At 43.9% G+C, this 18,198-nt stretch overlaps 1 protein-coding gene across 7 annotated transcripts in view; it reads left to right on the plus strand.

Moving 5' to 3' along the window:
• LOC121573461 (spermatid perinuclear RNA-binding protein) overlaps window positions 1–18,198 on the plus strand; it is a 252,881-nt gene that overhangs the window by 47,619 nt on the left and 187,064 nt on the right. For 6 of the 7 annotated variants that reach the window (XM_041885474.2, XM_041885476.2, XM_041885473.1 and 3 more), the window contains exon 2: window positions 8,088–8,165. The gene's annotated coding sequence lies outside the window, so the exon portion shown is untranslated. The remainder of the gene's footprint in view (window positions 1–8,087; window positions 8,166–18,198) is intronic. The other variant, XM_041885475.1, reaches the window with a different exon arrangement.

The following is an 18,198-nucleotide window of genomic DNA, read 5'->3' on the forward strand; positions in this document are numbered from 1 at the left end:
CGTTGTAGCTTTGTGACGGTGGTGGTATGGGGGGCGTCCCAAATGGCACCCTATTTCCTATAAAGTACACTACTTTTGTTAGTTTTTATTTTTATTAGGATCCCCGTTAGTCGTTGCTCGTGCAGCAGCTACTCTTCCTGCTGTCCACACAAAACACAACATAATACAAAACATTGATAGACGAGCTCAAGGACAGAGCTACATACATTTAAAATAAGAAAATGAAAATAAAAAGTCCTGTACCGACAGAACACTAAGGCCTATTTACAGTATTCACTGTCAGTGATATACATGCCTACACTACCGGTTAAACGTTTTAGAACACCTACTCATTCAAGGGGTTTTCTTTATTTTTACTATTTTCTACATTGTAGAATAATAGTGAAGACATCAAAAATAGTTACTTCGACACTGTCTGCATCTGGGTCTTCTCCTGAAATGTGATACCATCATTACTTTAAGACATGAAGGTCAGTCAATACGGAACATTTCAAGAACTTTGAAAGTTTCTTCAAGTGCAGTCGCAAAAACCATCAAGCGCTATGATGAAACTGGCTCTCATGAGGACCGCCACAGGAATGGAAGACCCAGAGTTACCTCTGCTGCAGAGGGTAAGTTCATTAAAGTTACCAGCCTCAGAAATTGCAGCACAAATAAATGCTTCACAGAGTTCAAGTAACAGACACATCTCAACATCAACTGTTCAGAGGAGACCGTGTGAATCAGGCCTTCATGGTTGAATTGCTGCAAAGAAACAACTACTAAAGGACACCAATAAGAAGAAGAGACTTACTTCGGCCAAGAAACACGAGCAATGGACATTAGACCGGTGGAAATCTGTCCTTTGTCTGGAGTCCAAATTTGAGATTTTTGGTTCCAACCGCCGTGTCTTTGTGAGACGCGGTGTGGGTGAACGGATGATCTCCATATGTGTATTTCCCACCGTAAAGCATGGAGGAGGAGGTGTTATGGTGTGGTGGTGCTTTGCTGGTGACACTGTCTGTGATTTATTTCGAATTCAAGGCACACTTAACCAGCATGGCTACCACAGCATTCTGCAGCGATACGCCATCCCATCTGGTTTGGGCTTAGTGGGACTATCATTTGTTTTTCAACAGGACAATGACCCAACACACCTCCAGGCTGTGTAATGGCTATTTTACCTAGAAGGAGAATGATGGAATGACCTGGCCTCCGCAATCCCCCAACCTCAACTAAATTGAGATGGTTTGGGATGAGTCGGACTGCAGAGTGAAGGAAAAGCAGCCAACAAGTGCTCAGCATATGTGGGAACTCCGTCAAGACTGTTGGAAAAGCATTCCAGGTGAAGCTGGTTGAGAGAATGCCAAGCGTGTGCAAAGCTGTCATCAAGGCAAAGGGTGGCTATTTGAAGAATCTCAAATATAAAATCTATTTTATTAACACATTTTTGGTTACTACATGATTCCATGTGTGATTTCATAGTTTTGATGTCTTCACTACTATTCTACAATGTAGAAAATAGTAAAAATAAAGAAAAACCCTTGAATGAGTAGGTGTTCTAAAACTTTTACCGGTAGTGTATATAAATATAAGCAATCATATCCATATATATCCTACATAGCAACATATCAACACCTAAACAAGTTATTTGGTCAGATAGGGGAGAGGTGTTGTGTCACGAAGTACTGTTTTTTTTATTCCTTTTTTTTTTTTTTACGCATTGAGTAAATTGAGATGGAAGGGAGTTCCGTGTAACCGCGGCTCTATATAACACTGCGTTGCCTTACATTTGTTTTGGATTTGGGGACTGTGAAGAGACCCCTGGTAACATGTCTGGTGGGGTAAGTGTCTCTTTCTGAATTGAGTTGTTTATGCAAACAATTTCGGATTTTCAACACAGTGATATTTCTCAGAATTGACCAGAGCCTGGTTTTAAGTAGTGTACTATATAGAGAATAAGGTTATATTTAGACACAACCATGGTTGAACAGGGAACAGGTTCATCCTGTGTAGCCACATAGGCTCAGATCCATTCCTGCTGCCTCGACCCACCTCAGTAATGCAATGTGTCAACCCAATGAAACACAATGTGTCAACACAATGAAACACAATGTGTCAATACAGTGAAACACAATGTGTCAATACAGTGAAACACAATGTGTCAATACAGTGAAACACAATGTGTCAACACAATGAAACACAATGTGTCAACACAATGAAACACAATGTGTCAACACAGTGAAACACAATGTGTCAATACAGTGAAACACAATGTGTCAATACAGTGAAACACAATGTGTCAACACAATGAAACACAATGTGTCAATACAGTGAAACACAATGTGTCAATACAGTGAAACACAATGTGTCAACACAATGAAACACAATGTGTCAACACAGTGAAACACAATGTGTCAATACAGTGAAACACAATGTGTCAACACAATGAAACACAATGTGTCAATACAGTGAAACACAATGTGTCAATACAGTGAAACACAATGTGTCAACACAGTGAAACACAATGTGTCAACACAATGAAACACAATGTGTCAACACAATGAAACACAATGTGTCAACACAGTGAAACACAATGTGTCAACACAATGAAACACAATGTGTCAATACAGTGAAACACAATGTGTCAATAAAGTGAAACACAATGTGTCAATACAGTGAAACACAATGTGTCAACACAATGAAACACAATGTGTCAACACAGTGAAACACAATGTGTCAACACAATGAAACACAATGTGTCAACACAGTGAAACACAATGTGTCAACACAGTGAAACACAATGTGTCAACACAGTGAAACACAATGTGTCAACACAATGAAACACAATGTGTCAACACAGTGAAACACAATGTGTCAACACAATGAAACACAATGTGTCAACATAGTGAAACACAATGAAACACGATGTGTCAACACAATGTGTCAACACAGTGAAACACAATGTGTCAACACAGTGAAACACAATGTGTCAACACAGTGAAACACAATGTGTCAACACAGTGAAACACAATGTGTCAACACAGTGAAACACAATGTGTCAACACAATGAAACACAATGTGTCAACACAATGAAACACAATGTGTCAACACAGTGAAACACAATGTGTCAACACAATGAAACACAATGAAACACGATGTGTCAACACAGTGAAACACAATGTGTCAACACAATGAAACACAATGTGTCAACACAATGTGTCAACACAATGAAACACGATGTGTCAACACAATGTGTCAACACAGTGAAACACAATGTGTCAACACAGTGAAACACAATGTGTCAACACAATGAAACACAATGTGTCAACACAATGTGTCAACACAATGAAACACGATGTGTCAACACAATGTGTCAACACAATGTGTCACTTATTTCCCTATTGAACACATCACACAATCAATGTAGCCTACTCTACACTGGTATACACATTTTTTGTGTGATTAGTCTAAATTAGATACCTACCTGGTTTGTCAACATTTTGGTCACAATCTTACAATCTATTCCATAGTATTAGATCTTTACCACATATGTCCTTAAATGAGGGTCAACGTGCAATACAAGGCCAGAATGAGTATTTTAGGACACTTGACTGTAGCCTAATCTATTCGGTCTCCTTGCTTTGCAGTGTAATCAAGGTTTCTTCAGCCCATTGATCTTGTCACAATTAGCCTAGCTACAGTTTTTAATGAGAGTGCTGCTGGAGCCTGATCAATCAATAAACACGCAGAAGCTCTATGAGCCTTTTTAGCTGATAGAGCAAAGACCTTTAAAGTCCCTTTTCATCATCTAACAGGTAGCTTAGCTAGACTACACTATAGAAATAGCCTAGAGGTACACTCAACATGGCCACCGGCCTTGCCCACCCATCACGGAACATTGACTTGAGTGAGAATGTCCCTTTTAGGAATTGTATTTCTATGGCCCCACACATTTTTACATTTGAGTCATTTAGCAGATGCGCTTACCCAGAGCGACTTACAGTTAGTGAGTGCATACATTTTTCATACTGGCCCCCCGTGGGAAACGAACCCACAACCCTGGGGTTGCAAGCGCCATGTTCTACCAACTGAGCTACAGGGGACTAAGTTATTATTCAGAGATTCTAAGATAGAATCTATCTCCCTCTGTGCTGTTGAGGAATGGAACACATTCTAATCATCTGTGTAATCTTAATGGGTGAATCAGCAGTGTGGTGTTAATACGATCTAGTTATGTTGATATGCATTCTGTAGGCAGCCAGGGCTATTCCTTTTTGAGCCATGTTGACAAGACATATAAGCCTAGTTAATGCTCTAGTCTGCACACACAGAAACCTGACGTTGCATTTATGCGGCAGCAGCCAGTCAGAAGACTGGTCAATCTTTTACTAATTCATAAACCTCCCAATGCTCAGATCCCTTGTAAAAAGCAGCGGAAGCACTTTGTAGTGATCCTGATTGTGTTGCTATTGTATTAAAACCATGCAAAGGTGCTTGTGGTTCTCAGTGTTAAGTGTTTCCACCAGACTCCGCTGTGTGCTTCATAAAGCTCTGTTTTGATATGCCCACATCCCAGGCAGGCAGCTCAGGCATTCATTCTTCCTCTCCTCCATTTCCGTGTCACTGCTTTTTTCTCCTTCTCTTCCTCTACTCTCTCTCTTTTTCTCCTTCTCTTCCTCTACTCTCTCTCTTTCTCTCCTTCTCTTCCTCTACTCTCTCTCTTTCTCTAGCTTTCTCTCTCCCGCTCTCTCCCTCTCCTTCTCTTCCTCTACTCTCTCTTTCTTCTTTCTCTCCTTCTCTCCCCCCTCACTCTCTCTCTCCCCCCTCACTCTCTCTCCCTCTCTCTCTCTCTCTCTCTCTCTCTCTCTCTCTCTCTCTCTCTCTTTCTCTAGCTTTCTCTGTCTCCCGCTCTCTCTCTCTCTCTCTCTCTCTCTCTCTCTCTCTCTACTCTCTCTCTCTCTCTCTCTCTCTCTCTCTCTCTCTATCTACTCTCTCTCTCTCTATCTCGCTCTCTCTCTCTCTCTCTCTCTCTCTCTCTCTCTCTCTCTCTCTCTCTCTCTCTCTCTCTCTCTCTCTCTCTCTCTCTCTCTCTCTCTCTCTCTCTCTCAATTCAATTCAAAGGGCTTTATTGGCATGGGAAACACATGTTTACATTGCCAAAGCAAGTGAAATAGATCATCAACAAAAGTGAAATAAACATTCAAAAATTAACAATAAACACTCACAAAAGTTCCAAAAGAATAAAGAAATTTCAAATGTCATATGTCTATATACAGTGTTGTAATGATGTGCAAATAGTTGAAGTACAAAAGGGAAAATAAATAAACATACAAATTGGTGTTATTTACATTGGTGTTTGTTCTTCCCTTTTCTTGTGGCAACAGGTCATACATCTTGCTGCTGTGATGGCACACTGTGTTATTTCACCCAATAGAGTTTATCAAAATTGGATTTGTTTTCTAATTATTTGTGGGTCTGTGTAATCTGAGGGAAATATGTGTCTCTAACATGGTCATACATTTGTCAGGAGGTTAGGAAGTGCAGCTCAGTTTCCACCTCATTTTGTGGGCAGTGTGCACATAGCCTGTCTTCTCTTGAGAGCCAGATCTGCCTACGGCGGCCTTTCTCAATAGCAAGGCTATGCTCACTGTGTCTGTACTTTGTCAAAGCTTTCCTTAATGTTGGGTCAGTCACAGTGGTCAGGTATTCTGCCACTGTGTACTCTCTGTTTAGGGCCAAATAGCATTCTAGTTGACTCTGTTTTTTTGTAAATTCTTTCCAATGTGTCAAGTAATTATCTTTTTGTTTTCTCATGATTTGGTTGGGTCTAATTGTGTTGCTATCCTGGGGCTCTGTGGGGTCTGTTTGTGTTTGTGAACAGAGCCCCAGGACCAGCTTGCTTAGGGGACTCTTCTCCAGGTTCATTTCTCTGTAGGTGATGGCTTTGTTATGGAAGGTTTGAGAATCGGCTCTTTTCTGGATTTTGATCATTAGCGGGTATCAGCCTAATTCTGCTCTCTCTCTCCGTCTTTGTCTCTCTCTCTGTCTCTCTCTCTGTCTCTCTCTCTGTCTCTCTGTCTCTCTCTCTGTCTCTCTCTCTCTGTCTCTCTCTCTGTCTCTCTCTCTGTCTCTCTCTCTGTCTCTCTGTCTCTCTCTCTGTCTCTCTCTGTCTCTCTCTCTGTCTCTCTATGTTTTCATCACACTGCCCCATACTTTCCCTTTTCCAAGGATAGAAGATGATGGTGGATCATAAACGCAGCAGTCAACGAGTTGCAAATTCATTTATCCTCCATGGCAAAGATTAGAGATGCGCTGGTGGTGGTGTCACTGACTGTCTCTGGATGAGAAAAACAAGGCAGTGAAAATGGTTATCATCAAATAATCTCCAGACTCCTGTACAGGCAGGCTGGCTCGCTGAATGACAGGAGAGGGAAAAGGAGAGGGAGAGGGGAGGGGTGGAGAGAGAGAGAGGGTTGTGAGGTGGAGAGGAGAGGTGTGGGAAAGGGAGAGGAGAGGAAGAGGAGAAGGAGACAGAGAGGGGAAGGGAGAGTGGCTAGGAGAGGAGAGGAGGTGGTGTAGAGGAGAGGAGGTGGTGTAGAGGAGAGGAGAGGAGTGGAGGTGGTGTAAAGGAGAGTAGAGGAGGTGGTGTAGTGGAGAGGAGAGGAGAGGAGGTGGTGTAGAGGAGAGGAGGTGGTGTAGAGGAGAGGAGAGGAGTGGAGGTGGTGTAAAGGAGAGGAGAGGAGTGGAGGTGGTGTAGAGGAGAGGAGAGGAGTGGAGGTGGTGTAAAGGAGCGGAGAGGAGTGGAGGTGGTGTCGATGAGAGGAGAGGAGTGGTGGTGTAGAGGAAAGGAGTGGAGGTGGTGTAGTGGAGAGGAGAGGAGTGGAGGTGGTGTAAAGGAGAGGAGAGGAGTGGAGGTGGTGTCGAGGAGAGGAGTGGAGGTGGTGTAGAGGAGAGGAGTGGACTGGACTGGAGGTGGTGGAGAGGAGTAGAGGAGAGGAGAGGAGGTGGTGTAGAGGAAAGGAGAGGACTGGAGGTGGTGGAGAGGAGTAGAGGAGAGGAGAGGAGGTGGTGTAGAGGAAAGGAGAGGACTGGAGGTGGTGGAGAGGAGTAGAGGAGAGGAGAGGAGGTGGTGTACAGGAGAGGAGTGGTGGAGAGGAGAGGAATGTAGAGGAGAGGAGGTGTAGAGGAGAGGAGAGGAGTGGAGGTGGTGTAAAGGAGAGGAGAGGAGTGGAGGTGGTGTAAAGGAGAGGAGAGAAGTGGAGGTGGTGTAGTGGAGAGGAGAGGAGTGGAGGTGGTGTCGAGGAGAGGACTGGAGGTGGTGTAGAGGAGAGGAGAGGAGAGGAGAGGAGTGGGGAGAGGAGAGGAGAGGACTGGAGGTGGTGTAGAGGAAAGGAGAGGACTGGGGGTGGTGGAGAGGAGTAGAGGAGAGGAGAGGAGGTGGTGTACAGGAGAGGAGTGGTGGAGAGGAGAGGAATGTAGAGGAGAGGAGGAGGTGTAGAGGAGAGGAGGTGTAGAGGAGAGGAGGTGTAGACTGCAGGGGACTTACATGGGCTAAGGTTGAGCTCCCTCCCTTTATGTGCTGTAGCCAACTCACACTGCCCATTGAGAATTACTGCCCATTGAAAACTATTTGCAGAGGGTCTCTGTGTTCGTCTCTGTTTGTCTGATTACCTGCTGGAGGGTGTGGGGTAAATGGTTGTCTCGCCATCACACTGTAACTTCTGTGAACGGAGCCGCTAGCTGTGTGTGTGTGTATTTATGTATGTGTGTGTGTTGGCAGCTGTAATCACTCAGTAGTGGAGCTCACAGACCAGAGTGATTACGGGGCTCCGCTGCCTAGCGTTCTCTGCTTCTCTCTCCTCTCCTGTGCTGGTGTTGACTCTCCACACAGCATAGGTAGAGTGGCCAACTGGTGTGTCACAACTGTGACATTTCTCTCAGCTCAGTTTAGGAGTTGGGGTGTGGGAGTTCTCTCCCTGTCAACTAAATTACATAAATTAGTAATTTTGATTATTGGATGGAATAGGCTATAATATGTAGTATTTTATACAACACAGACAAAGGTGTTGATGACTGATCTTTGACCTCTTTCTTTGTGTTGCCAGGTAGAGATTCCCCACACATCCTGAGACTGTTACTGTGACACTGGACTGCAGAGGGAGAGGAGGACAGTGCAGCACAAGGTAATGATCTCGTGACAGGGTCACCATGCTGCCCTGGCTACTGTAGCTAGGCTAGTGGCACACTGCACTGGGTAACCAGATGGCAACTACTGTACTGTCCTTTGGGCTTGAACAGGCTCTGTGTTACATTACCTGGAGCGTATAGATGGAGTGAATATCCTTGGGTTATTTCTAATGGGAATTGGCTTTTTGTAATGTTTATATTCTACACTGAACAAAAATATACACGCAACATGCAACAATTTCTAAGATTTTGCTAAGTTACAGTTACTATAAGGAAATCAGTCAATTGAAATATATTAATTGGGCCCTAATCTATGGATTTCACATGACTGGGATTACAGATATGCATCTGTTGGTCTCAGATACCTTTAAAAAAAAGGTTGGGCCTAGATCAGAAAACCAGTCAGTACCTGGTGTGACCAACATTTGCCTCATGCAGCGCGACACATCTCCTTCGCATAGAGTTGATCAGGCTGTTGATTGTGGCCTGTGGAATGTTGTCCCACGCCTCTTCAATGGCTGTGCGAAGTTGCTGGATATTGGCGGGAACTGGAACACGCTGTCGTACACATCGATCCAGAGCATCCCAAATATGCTCAATGGGTGACATGTCTGGTGAGTATGCAGGGAATGGAAGAACTAGGACATTTTCAGCTTCCAGCAATTGTGTATAGATCCTTGTGACATGGGGCCGTGCATTATCATGCTGAAACATGAGGTGATGGCGACGGATGAATGGCACAACAATGGGCCTCAGGATCTCATCCCGGTATCTCTGTGCATTCAAATTTCCATCAATAAAATGCAATTGTGTTTGTTGTCCGTAGCTTATGCCTACCTATACCATAACCCCACCGCCACTCTGTTCATAACGTTGACATCAGCAAATTGCTCACCCACACAACGCCATACACACTCACTGTCTGCCATCTGCCCGGTACAGTTGAAACTGGGATTCATCCGGGAAGAGCACCAGTGTGCCAGTGGCCATCGATGGTGATCATTTGCCCATTGAAGTCGGTTACGACACCGAACTGCAGTCAGGTCAAGACCTTGGTGAGGACGACGAGCACGCAGATGAGCTTCCCTGAGACGGTTTCTGACAGTTTGTGCAGAAATTCTTTGGTTGTGCAAACCCACAATTTCATCAGTGATCTGGATGGCTGGACTCAGACAATCCCGCAGGTGAAGAAGTCGGATGTGGAGGTCCAGGTCTGGCGTGGTTACATGTCGTCTGCGGTTGTGAGGCCGGTTAGACGTACTGCCAAATTCTCTAAAATGACATTGGAGGCGGCTTTTGGTACAGAAATGAACATTCAATTCTCTGGCAACAGCTCTGGTGGACATTCCTGCAGTCAGCATGCCAATTGCACACTCCCTCAAAACTTGAGACATCTGTGGCATTGTGTTGTGTGACAAAACTGCACATTTTAGAGTGGCCTTTTATTGTCCCCAGCACAAGGTGCACAAGGTGCACCTGTGTAATGATCATGCTGTTTAATCAACTTCTTGAAATGCCACACCGGTGGATGGATTATCTTGTCAAAGGAGAAATGCTCCGTAACAGGGATACAAACAAATTTGCTCACAAAATATGAGAAAATACACTTTTTGTGCGTATGGAACATTTCTGGGATCTTTTATTTCAGCTCATGAAACATGGCACCAACACTTTACATGTTGCGTTTATGTTTTTGTTCAGTATAGTTGAATAAGCCAGTGAAACTGCAGTGTATATGAAACCATTCTTCCAGGCTGTGTCATAGCTAACAGGATGAGAGAAAGGCTGACCGGGAGACCGTCAGGAGGGGTGAGGGAGACAGGGAGGGCCACCAGGAGGGGTGAGGGAGACAGGGAGGGCCACCAGGAGGGGTGAGGGAGACAGGGAGGGCCACCAGGAGGGGTGAGGGAGACAGGGAGGGCCACCAGGAGGGGGCCCCTCAGAGAGGTGCATAGTACTGGGGGCTGGGAACACAGAGTGGCTCACTGTGAGTTTACAGTGCTGCTCAGTCAAGCAGAAAACGAGCAGCACCCTTCCCTTGCATTGCAAGTGCCATGCTCTACCAACTGAGCTACACGGGACCACACTAGTCACTAAATGCATTATGTTTTAACATAGCCATCTGTATTCGCCCAAGAAGGATGCAGTTTCTATATTAAGTGATGCACCGGTCTGTGACGTGTATGCTTGTCAGGAACAAATTAGTTGTGTTCGCCATTGTTAGTGTTTACCAAGCGGTGTGTCAGTCAGTCAGAACACCAGCCTTTGAGTGTGACTGTGGCAGATAACCTTAAGGCATTGGGCCAGTAACCGAAAGGTCGCTGGTTCGAATCCCTGAAAAATCTGTCTGTGCCCTTGAGCAAGGCACTTAACCCTAATTGCTCTGTATAAGAATGTCTGCTAAATTACTAAAATGTTTATGTCTTGTACAGTAGCTAAAGCAAAGTTTGAAAACCTGAGTGTGGTAAGTGTCTCTGTATAGCTGTCTTTGTCTGGGTATAGCTGTCTTTGTCTGGGTATAGCTGTCTTTGTCTGGGTATAGCTGTCTTTGTCTGGGTATAGCTGTCTTTGTCTGGGTATAGCTGTCTTTGTCTGGGTATAGCTGTCTTTGTCTGGGTATAGCTGTCTTTGTCTGGGTATAGCTGTCTTTGTCTCTGTATAGCTGTCTTTGTCTGGGTATAGCTGTCTTTGTCTCTGTATAGCTGTCTTTGTCTGGGTATAGCTGTCTTTGTCTCTGTATAGCTTTCTTTGTCTGGGTATAGCTGTCTTTGTCTCTGTATAGCTGTCTTTGTCTCTGTATAGCTGTCTTTGTCTGGGTATAGCTTTCTTCGTCTGGGTATAGCTGTCTTTGTCTGGGTATAGCTGTCTTTGTCTGGGTATAGCGGTCTTTGTCTGGGTATAGCTGTCTTTGTCTGGGTATATCTGTCTTTGTCTCTGTATAGCTGTCTTTGTCTCTGTATAGCTGTCTTTGTCTCTGTATAGCTGTCTTTGTCTGTTTAGCTATCTTTGTCTGGGTATAGCTGTCTTTGTCTCTGTATAGCTGTCTTTGTCTCTGTATAGCTTTCTTTGTCTCTGTATAGCTGTCTTTGTCTCTGTATAGCTTTCTTTGTCTGTCTAGCTGTCTTTGTCTCTGTATAGCTGTCTTTGTCTCTGTATAGCTTTCTTTGTCTGGGTATAGCTGTCTTTGTCTGGGTATAGCTGTCTTTGTCTCTGTCTAGCTGTCTTTGTCTATGTATAGCTGTCTTTGTCTCTGTATAGCTTTCTTTGTCTCTGTATAGCTATCTTTGTCTGGGTATAGCTGTCTTTGTCTGTCTAGCTGTCTTTGTCTCTGTATAGCTGTCTTTGTCTGGGTATAGCTGTCTTTGTCTGTCTAGCTGTCTTTGTCTGGGTATAGCTGTATTTGTCTCTGTATAGCTTTCTTTGTCTCTGTATAGCTATCTTTGTCTGGGTATAGCTGTCTTTGTCTGGGTATAGCTGTTTTTGTCTGGGTATAGCTGTCTTTGTCTGGGTATAGCGGTCTTTGTCTGGGTATAGCTGTCTTTGTCTGGGTATAGCTGTGTTTGTCGCTCTAGCTGTCTTTGTCTGGGTATAGCGGTATTTGTCTGGGTATAGCGGTCTTTGTCTGGGTATAGCTGTTTTTGTCTCTCTAGCTGTCTTTGTCTGGGTATAGCTGTTTTTGTCTGGGTATAGCTGTTTTTGTCTCTCTAGCTGTCTTTGTCTGGGTATAGCTGTTTTTGTCTGGGTATAGCTGTTTTTGTCTCTCTAGCTGTCTTTGTCTGGGTATAGCTGTTTTTGTCTGGGTATAGCTGTTTTTGTCTCTCTAGCTGTCTTTGTCTGGGTATAGCTGTTTTTGTCTGGGTATAGCTGTTTTTGTCTCTCTAGCTGTCTTTGTCTGGGTATAGCTGTTTTTGTCTGGGTATAGCTGTTTTTGTCTGGGTATAGCTGTCTTTGTCTGGGTATAGCGGTCTTTGTCTGGGTATAGCTGTCTTTGTCTGGGTATAGCTGTGTTTGTCGCTCTAGCTGTCTTTGTCTGGGTATAGCGGTATTTGTCTGGGTATAGCGGTCTTTGTCTGGGTATAGCTGTTTTTGTCTCTCTAGCTGTCTTTGTCTGGGTATAGCTGTTTTTGTCTGGGTATAGCTGTTTTTGTCTCTCTAGCTGTCTTTGTCTGGGTATAGCTGTTTTTGTCTGGGTATAGCTGTTTTTGTCTCTCTAGCTGTCTTTGTCTGGGTATAGCTGTTTTTGTCTGGGTATAGCTGTTTTTGTCTCTCTAGCTGTCTTTGTCTGGGTATAGCTGTTTTTGTCTGGGTATAGCTGTTTTTGTCTCTCTAGCTGTCTTTGTCTGTCTCTGTCTAGCTGCTCCTGATGTGTTGCAGATGTGGCAGCAGTGTTGGTGTGGCAGCCAGGGTTCTCATCTAAACACGGCTGTGATTTATAGCCTAGGACACAGAGCAATGCTTTCAACCATCGGGACAACGTAAACAACAGTGTGGTGTGTGTAGACAAATGGCGACCGGGGTGTGCTGGCCTGCTTGGTTGGTTAGTCTGTGTCAGACTGTCTGACCTGAGGTTTGGCTCCCTACCACGGAGTTTGCTGGCTGGATTCTTGCTCCTTGGTCAGCTCTATTGCCGGGGCTCGCTTTCATCTGGCCACTGTGTCAGCCACAGACTTAACTCTATTAGTTAGTTACAGACTTGGGCTTCAAGGATATGGAATTTCTCTGATCTTTGATAAATATTACACAATAGTGCAATGGTCCAGCGCTGTCTCAGTTTGCTGGTTCCCTTTGGTGTCTGTTCTGTTTATTGATGACGTTGTTTTGATCACCAACAATCAACATCTGTGCTCCAAGTACAACTTGGAGTGCGCTGTTGGACTTCGGCGTGTGTGTGTGTGTGTGTGTATGTGCGAGAGGTGTGTGTGTGTAAATGCGAGAGGTGTGTTTGTGTATGTGCGAGAGGTGTGTGTGTGTGTATGTGCGAGAGGTGTGTGTGTATGTGTGAGAGGTGTGTGTGCGTCTAATTGATTGCTCATGGTGTTTTGGGAATGACTAAAAGCTTGCCTACCCTCCTTTACCACCACATAACTTCCCAGTCTTTTATTGTCATGATTAGTTGGTTTTCTGGCAGCTTGCTACCATTTTAGTGTTCAACTCAGCTGAGTTTCCTCTCATTCCTTTGAGCCGTCTGTCTGCCTCTCTCTCTCGCTTTCTCTCTCGCCGCAGTGTCCTTGAGTAAGCAATGACTTTGGCAGTGAGCATCATGCAAAGCGTTGGGGCTGGGTTGTTTCTGCTCTCTCTCCGTCAGTCTCTCACTCTCCAGGTAGCAGTGGTACGACAGGTCATTGGCAGCATGATGGCACCCTATTCCCTACAAAGTGCACTATTTTAAACCAGAGCCTTATGGGCCCTAGTGCACTTAATAGTGAATAGGGTGCCATTTGAGAGGCCCTGCGATTTGGGTTTATGTTGATATTATTCAGATATTCATGGATTGAAACATCAGAGCTCAGCTCCCTCTTGCAGCTCCACAATATCCCATAATACCTAACGTGACCTGTGTGTGTGGACGTTAATATTTCATTAAAAACATAATCACTAGCCTTATCTCAGACTCGGATCGTTAAGCTTGCTTTGTCACAGTTTTCCACTGACTCAATCTAAAATATTAATAGATCAGTTAGAATGGAGCCTTAGGTCTGTTATCTACCTGTAAGACGACACTCCAGTCTCTGTCCTCTCTTGTCCTTTTTCCGTTGGATCGGATGTCCGTACGTAGGTGGCTAGTTGCTTTTACTGCTTCGCCATATGTCTCCTGTATGTTGCTCCTTTGTGATCCCTCTGAGCTGTCATGGCGGAAGACCTTATGTCACCCAGGGCCTGTCTCCTCCCAGCTGGCTTATTACAGTAATACCCTACAGCTCCCTGGACCAGATTGTTAGGCCCTAGGTGGTTCCACTACATTTTCATACGGTGTGTAAGCCTATACAATACACATGTACATATGTTTTATTACGGTAGGAGTATGCCTACTCAGATTTATATTACTGCCATATTGCTCTATAAGGAGATTATGTGCTCTGTTTTCCTCTGTAAAATGGTCAGTTCACCCTAGTCCAGCCCAGTACAGCACAATATGTTTTTATTACCATTACACCAGTATCTCTGCTATGCGTTGTTTTTTGTCCCCCAGTCAGTTTCCATGATTCTACCTATCCAGTCCCCACGTATACAGTCTGTTGTTTTCTTAATTCTGCTGGAGTGTCTTATGGAAAAAAGCCCTACACTCACTCAATATAGCCTAGTTGCAGCCAGTAGCGGGTCCAGAACATTTTGAATGGGGTGGCCAAGGTGGGGCACAGACCCAGTTTAGGGGGGGGGGCATAACATCTTTAACCTTAATTGATGCGAGGTGGATTTTTTCAATATAATTATGATGGTTCAAAGCATTCAATGCTTCAGCTCAGGTTTGGTACATTTCCCTGTTCAAATAAATCATGAATCAATTCCAAAAGTCTTGTTACGGTGTTTGCGTTAAGGTATTTTATGTAATGGTATTAGCATACAGCAGTGAATCCACTGGATTTGTACTGTACCCTACCAACTCAGCCAGTTGAAGATAACTCAAAATGCAACTGCCATTCTACTTTCCACCCATCATAGTTTTAGGGAAGGAATGATGCATTAAATTATTCAAGCAGTTCTATTCCCAACCGGTAATAATGGCCAGAGGCTTTAATGACCATTTCCCTATAGGTGAGTATAGTCTACATCTCTTTGCAAGTTAGGTTAGGGCAGCTATAGTAGCTTTAGAGTCATCCTTAGAAATAATGACTTTGGCAATGGCAAAGTAATGATTCATTTAACTTAATTTATTAAACAAGTTATACATACAAAATGTAATAACAACTGCTTTGTTTTCGCCCATTACTCTCTGGGAATGGGAATTGGCCTATATGGATAGGGCTAAATTGAAAGGTTTCTTACAGAAGAAATATGAAAAGCATATGCATAACCATGGTAACAATTAAAAGGGAACAGTTTGGAGATGAGGAGAAAATTATTAGACTAAAGTTTAGGACACAACAGTTCACCGGACACCAGACTGAATCCAAACATTACACTGTTGATTTTATGTGCAATTTACATTTACTGTACTTTTCGCTGCATTTGTTGACAACGAAATCTGAAAATACTCTGGATACATTCAGTAACATGATAAGAATATTCCTGGAAAATGTGGGGTAGTTGCAACATAAGACAAAATAAATGACAAGGGTTTGAGTGAAAGGTCTAACTGGTGTCTCCAAGTGGCCACACACCTCTCCAAAGTGTGCACAGTTCCTAAGTAATTTCAATGCACTTTTATGACTCAAAGAAGAGTCTTCAACTATAATGTGCTTTATTGAATTCTCCTAGCCGTGCTGTTGAGGAACTAGAGCAAGCACGCAGCCCTGCATCCCCGCCTTCACACAATTACTGTTGTTGTTTACGCAATCCAAAAATGGTCCCTTATAAATCGCTATCTGGGTCAGGTGGGCATCATTTCAAAGAGAAGCAGATGGTCATTTTGGTGCGCATAGAATAGAGTCATGAGTGCATTCAGATTTCTCCACAACTGGGGTGGCCATTCAGATTTCTCCACAACTGGGGTGGCCATTCAGATTTCTCCACAACTGGGGTGGCCATTCAGATTTCTCCACAACTGGGGTGGCCATTCAGATTTCTCCACAACTGGGGTGGCCATTCAGATTTCTCCACAACTGGGGTGGCCATTCAGATTTATCCACAACTGGGGTGGCCATTCAGATTTATCCACAACTGGGGTGGCCATTCAGATTTCAGACGGCATGTCCTTATATGACACCAAAGTACACCATGGTTTTGGCTTGCACGTGAAGAAGAATTGGAGAATACCTTCCTTGAATTTAATTGTGTATTATTCTGTGGTTTTATGTATTTTGTCTTGACCAAAGGAATTTCCACCTGGTGGGATAGTAAAGTTGATATAATCTTATCAGTCAGTCTATGTGACTAGGACTGCCCCTGAGAGGCCAGCATGACCTCAATACAGCCTATTTGCAGCAGATACTTTGTTAGAGAAGAATTTGAGAATATCGTCCTCTGTCTAAGAGAAACAACATGTCCAATACCACACTACACAAATGTTATGGCTTGTGCCTTCCTTAGACAGTCTATGTGACTTGACTTGCCCTGTACTCTGTACTCTGTACTCTGTACTCTGTACTCTGTACTCTGTACTCTGTACTCTGTACTCTGTACTCTGTGTGTGTGTGTGTGTGTGTGTGTGATGCTGGTGCTTCAGGCAGGGAATGGTAGGTGGTAGGAGGAGTGTGTTAAATGATTAAAGTGAGAGTTTGTTTTCCGACAGCAGTCAGTGTAGCTCTTCTAGTGTTTACCCCAAGCAATCTATAAACACTGTTTTTAATACTTACAGTGGGGGAAAAAGTATTTAGTCAGCCACCAATTGTGCAAGTTCTCCCACTTAAAAAGATGAGAGAGGCCTGTAATTTTCATCATAGGTACACGTCAACTATGACAGACAAAATGAGAGAAAAAAATCCAGAAAATCACATTGTAGGATTTTTTATGAATTTATTTGCAAATTATGGTGGAAAATAAGTATTTGGTCACCTACAAACAAGCAAGATTTCTGGCTCTCACAGACCTGTAACTTCTTCTTTAAGAGGCTCCTCTGTCCTCCACTCGTTACCTGTATTAATGGCACCTGTTTGAACTTGTTATCAGTATAAAAGACACCTGTCCACAACCTCAAACAGTCACACTCCAAACTCCACTATGGTCAAGACCAAAGAGCTGTCAAAGGACACCAGAAACAAAATTGTAGACCTGCACCAGGCTGGGAAGACTGAATCTGCAATAGGTAAGCAGCTTGGTTTGAAGAAATCAACTGTGGGAGCAATTATTAGGAAATGGAAGACATACAAGACCACTGATAATCTGCCTCGATCTGGGGCTCCACGCAAGATCTCACCCCGTGGGGTCAAAATTATCACAAGAACGGTGAGCAAAAATCCCAGAACCACACGGGGGGACCTAGTGAATGACCTGCAGAGAGCTGGGACCAAAGTAACAAAGCCTACCATCAGTAACACACTACGCCGCCAGGGACTCAAATCCTGCAGTGCTAGACGTGTCCCCCTGCTTAAGCCAGTACATGTCCAGGCCCGTCTGAAGTTTGCTAGAGTGCATTTGGATGATCCAGAAGAGGATTGGGAGAATGTCATATGGTCAGATGAAACCAAAATATAACTTTTTGGTAAAAACTCAACTCGTCGTGTTTGGAGGACAAAGAATGCTGAGTTGCATCCAAAGAACACCATACCTACTGTGAAGCATGGGGGTGGAAACATCATGCTTTGGGGCTGTTTTTTTGCAAAGGGACCAGGACGACTGATCCGTGTAAAGGAAAGAATGAGTGGGGCCATGTATCGTGAGATTTTGAGTGAAAATCAGCAAGGGCATTGAAGATGAAACGTGGCTGGGTCTTTCAGCATGACAATGATCCCAAACACACCGCCCGGGCAACGAAGGAGTGGCTTCGTAAGAAGCATTTCAAGGTCCTGGAGTGGCCTAGCCAGTCTCCAGATCTCAACCCCATAGAAAATCTTTGGAGGGAGTTGAAAGTCCGTGTTGCCCAGCGACAGCCCCAAAACATCACTGCTCTAGAGGAGATCTGCATTGAGGAATGGGCCAAAATACCAGCAACAGTGTGTGAAAACCTTGTGAAGACTTACATAAAACGTTTGACCTGTGTCATTGCCAACAAAGGGTATATAACAAAGTATTGAGAAACCTTTGTTATTGACCAAATACTTATTTTCCACCATAATTTGCAAATAAATTCATTAAAAATCCTACAATGTGATTTTCTGGATTTTTTTTCCTCATTTTGTCTGTCATAGTTGACGTGTACCTATGATGAAAATTACAGGCCTCTCTCATCTTTTTAAGTGGGAGAACTTGCACAATTGGTGGCTGACTAAATAC

The sequence above is a fragment of the Coregonus clupeaformis genome, chromosome 9, assembly GCF_020615455.1.
Source record: "Coregonus clupeaformis isolate EN_2021a chromosome 9, ASM2061545v1, whole genome shotgun sequence".
In the NCBI taxonomy this organism is placed as follows: Eukaryota; Metazoa; Chordata; class Actinopteri; order Salmoniformes; family Salmonidae; genus Coregonus; species Coregonus clupeaformis.